This window comes from Lathyrus oleraceus, chromosome 5 (assembly GCF_024323335.1).
Source record: "Lathyrus oleraceus cultivar Zhongwan6 chromosome 5, CAAS_Psat_ZW6_1.0, whole genome shotgun sequence".
Classification (NCBI taxonomy): domain Eukaryota; kingdom Viridiplantae; phylum Streptophyta; class Magnoliopsida; order Fabales; family Fabaceae; genus Lathyrus; species Lathyrus oleraceus.
In genome coordinates, this window is record NC_066583.1 from 267,227,203 (window position 1) to 267,231,773 (window position 4,571).

At 31.3% G+C, this 4,571-nt stretch overlaps 1 long non-coding RNA gene across 1 annotated transcript; it reads left to right on the forward strand.

Moving 5' to 3' along the window:
- Positions 1 to 994: 994 nt before the first annotated feature.
- On the forward strand, positions 995 to 2,468 carry LOC127083774 (uncharacterized). The gene is made up of 2 exons (XR_007788529.1): positions 995 to 1,429; positions 2,072 to 2,468. It is a non-coding gene; the product is annotated as an uncharacterized LOC127083774 (long non-coding RNA).
- The last annotated feature ends 2,103 nt before the right edge of the window (positions 2,469 to 4,571 follow it).

The window sequence follows — 4,571 nt, forward strand, 5'->3', positions numbered from 1 at the left end:
TAATTCTAATTAATCTACAATTATTTCTAAAAAAAGAAATCTAATTAAATTCTAAAATATTTTCAGAGATTAAATTCTAAAATCATTCTAAATTAAAAATTCTAAATAATTCTAAATCACCTTATAATCCTAATTAATCTACAATTATTTCTAAAAAAAGAAATTTAATTAAATTCTAAAATATTTTCAAAGATTAAATTCTAAAATCATTCTAAATTAAAAATTCTAAAATAATTCTAAATCACCTTATAATTCTAATTAATCTACAATTATTTCTAAAAAAAGATCTAATTAAATTCTAAAATATTTTCAAAGATTAAAATCTAAAATTATTCTAAATTAAATTAAAAATTCTAAAATAATTCTAAATCAACTTATAATTCTAATTAATCTACAATTATTTCTAAAAAAAAAGATCTAATTAAATTCTAAAATATTTTCAAAGATTAAAATCTAAAATCATTCTAAATTAAATTAAAAAATCTAAAATAATTCTAAATCACCTTATAATTCTAATTAATCTACAATTATTTCTAAAAAAAAGATCTAATTAAATTCTAAAATATATTCAAAGATTAAAATCTAAAATCATTCTAAATTAAATTAAAAATTCTAAAATAATTCAAAATCAACTTATAATTCTAATTAATCTACAATTATTTCTAAAAAAAGATCTAATTAAATTCTAAAATATTTTCAAAGATTAAAATCTAAAATTATTCTAAATTAAAATTAAAAATTCTAAAATAATTCTAAATCAACTTATAATTCTAATTAACATATGAAATTATTCTAATATAATCCTAACATTAATCAAGATAGTGTCCTAATTCTTTAAAGTGATACTAATTAATCCTAAGATTATATCTAATACATTTCTAATCATAAGCCTAACCAATGGACAAAAAAAAACAAAAAAACCTCAGGATGGGCCTACTGCCACTTACTAAGCCCAATACAGGGGGTGTATGGACAATGGAGTGGGTATGTGAGATAGCAAACTCGCTTGGGCTTGTGAAAGCCCGAAAGTGAAAAATGAATAAACAGATACCCTAATCCTATCGCATGCATTCAACGTCTTCACTAAGATGAAGATCTGGTAGCGACGGCGAATCCGGCCGCGCTGAGTCTTGTCACCGGCGACGGAGACTCGAACCTGTGTGATGCTCTCCGCTTCTACTCTCCTCCACCGCCGTGACTACATATTCCACAAACAATCCCCGACACCGGGTTGCAACGATATCAAAAAACCGGATTAAACGCGAAGTAGAGAAAAGTCTTACTGATTCTGATGTGGAGGCGCTTCGATTCGTGCTCCCGTGGCTCCGGTTTCTTGCTCTTCCAAGATTTCACCGAATCGTGATGAGGAATCGACTGAGATGTACTGAGTACTCGCGTTGGTGTGGGATTCCGCTGAATTCGCCCTGCCGTAAGTTTCGTCTCCACTTATGCTCGATGCTTTTCTTCTTTCTTTTGTTCTGTTAAGCGTGTGTATTCTCTTGCTGTTAACTTGTTTGGGCTTTCAGAAAAAATTGCTTCTATTCTTGCTGTTGTGTTGTTATGATCTTTAGGTTTTTTTGAAAAAAAAAATCTGTTGTGTATATCTTGTTGTATCGTTGCTGTTCTTGTTCCTTTGAAAAAATCTTTGTTGTGTTTATGTTGTTCTTTAGGCTTTTTGAGAAAAAAGTTGCTTTTTCTGTTGTTGTTGTGGTTTTGGCTTTTTGAGAAGAAATCTCTTACTGTGTTGTGTCTCTTTGGAGTTAACAGAGAAAAAATTACTTTGAAAATTTCTTCTGGATTTTATCAAAAACCTGTTACTGTTAATTAGTTTTGTGGTTTATATACATGAATGTTGGTTTCTGTGAGATAACTTGTTGGATCCTACTTCCAGATTTTGTGGGATGATTAATCTATGGATTTAAAGTTGTTTATTTGGATAATGCAGTGTGTTTCTGAGCGTTTCCTTTGATTCATTGTGTAACATATTAATCTGCTATTTCTATTAATTATTTTACAGCTTTTTAAGTGCTTATTTGATAAGCTGTTTCTGATTTTGAATTGGTTTTTGCAGGTGAAGTGATGTTGATGCTGATCGATTGAAAAAGGGACGCTGTTATTCAACAGGTTTTTTGGAAAAGTTCTGAAGAGTTGCTTTTGAATTGGGAACTTCCAAAAGAGCTTTTGGAAGAGTTTGTGAAATTTGCTTCAAACTGTTGTGTTTACAGCTTATTCCAATTTTTTTAATAAAATTATTTCTGATGTAACAAAGACCTTTTGGATTATGAACTTAGGGATTGCTTGTAACATGTACAAACTTAATTTGGAATTTCTCTTTTTGGCCAGTTATGTAATTGTTTTGGATTATTAGGAATTTTTGGATTAGTTAGGATATATTAAACGGTAAGAAAAATTGGGTTAGACGTGTAACCCTTTGGATCATTTGCAAAATTTACATAATTTTAATTTAAGTTTTTTTTGTTATTTATGTGGATACTTTTGGGTTATTATGTAACATTTGGATTAAATTGGAATATCACTTGGAGCATTATTTGGAATATGATTTGGGAATATTATTTGTGTAATTAGTCTCTCTTTTTTTTTTCTTTTTTTTTTTAAATTAAACTTTGTCTTAGCAATTTAATTGTATTAACCAGAAGATTATTTAAATTATAATTCAAATAAAAAATGAATTGGGACCAACAATGCAATTCAATGGACTTTTAATTTAATTGATTTTAACACATTAATATTATCGAAAAACACATTAATATTACCGAAAATAAAATATGCCAAAAAGGCCTAAGATAAAAACATGTCACAAAATGTTGCACTTTCAAACTTTGATCATAGAAAACTAATTAAATACCCATGCACGCAATATCTTAATCCTAAACCAACATACTCACTTAGCTTAAGAATTTTTATGAATGGTTTAAAGATTTGACATATGTACTTGGGACGTGCAAATAGGTTTAATGATGAGTGATCATAAAAACATCCATGGCTCTTAATACCTTACTAATAATCAAATGCATTTTGAATTAGTAGTGTAAAAAGGTTCAAACCACATTTTAAATTATGGACACATTTATGCAAATGGGCTTTTGAAACAAAGAGATCTCATGGGTAAACCACAAATGGCCGGACAAAATTGGGGTATGACAAGGAGTATCAAAGTTAGACGTATCATATGTTGGTGTAAGCCCTAGAGGCCAATACTTTTGGTACTTGTATCGAATTATTTATTAATAATAAAAGGCATTTTCTTTATTATGGTTGATTAATAAAGTCCCTAGAATAGATAGTCCGTTTAATGTATTAAGTGTGACTTAATCATGAGAACACATTAAACATAAGGGCACTGTTCTTAAAGTATCCATAGTCGAGCTTTAATGTGAAGTGGGATAACATTAAAGCATTAAGACTATTATGTTTATAGACTGATGATCACATCTCATGGATCATGGATAAAGAGTTATCAAGTCTTAAACATAGGTATGAATATTAGGAGTAATATTTATACCGGATTGACCCGCTATGAGAATACTATATAAAAAGTTATGCAAAGTGTCATAAGTTATTCTCATGGTGATAATAGTGTATACCACTCTTCGACCTGAAACCACTATGGATCCTAGATGTAGAGTCGAGTGCTTTATTGCTGATCCAACGTTGTCCGTAACTGGATAACCATAAAGACAGTTGATGGGTACTCCACAAAGCATGCTGAGGGACATGAGTGTCCTAGATGGAATTTGCCAATCCTGCGTAACAGGATAAATGTCTATGGGCCCAATATTGAACTGGACAAGGGTGACACGGTCTATACCTTGTGTTCAATATAGACATAAGGGCAAAGGGGTAATTATACACATAATTATTATCACATGAGGTTTTGTCAGATCACATGACATTCTCGTGACTTGGGTAGCAGTGATGTGTTGCTAGATACCGCTCATTGTTTATTATGTTAAATGCGTGATTTAATATAATTGCCAACGTCGTGAAAACCTATAGGGTCACACACAAATGAAGGATTGATGAGAGATAGAATAACTAAGGAACACCGTAAGGTACGGTGCACTTAAGTGGAATACGAAATATGGTAAGGTACCAAATACTTAAGTGATTTTGGCATATTATGAGATATGTGCCAAAATACACTTAAGTGGGCTTTCTAGCTTGAAGCCCACACAAGTGGTTCTATAAATAGAACCCCTTGGGTAGAAGCATTGTCACTCCATAGAAACTAACTGAGACAGAAAACACAACTGAAGAGTTGGAATTTCGTATCTCTCTCTCACTCAAAGCCTTCATTCATAACAGCTAGCACTGCGATTGAAGGAATCCGTTCGTGTGGACTAAGTAGAGACGTTGTCATCGTTCAACGTTCGTGATCGCCCCGTGGATCTGTATCAAAGGTTTTGATCATTATCAGAGATCTGCACCAAAGGTTTGAATCGCCACAAGAGGTAACGATTCTATCACTGATCATGCCCATTCGTAAGGATCACTAAATGAAGAAATTTTTAAATTCCGCTGCGTCTTGGATGACTATTCTCCTACACCAT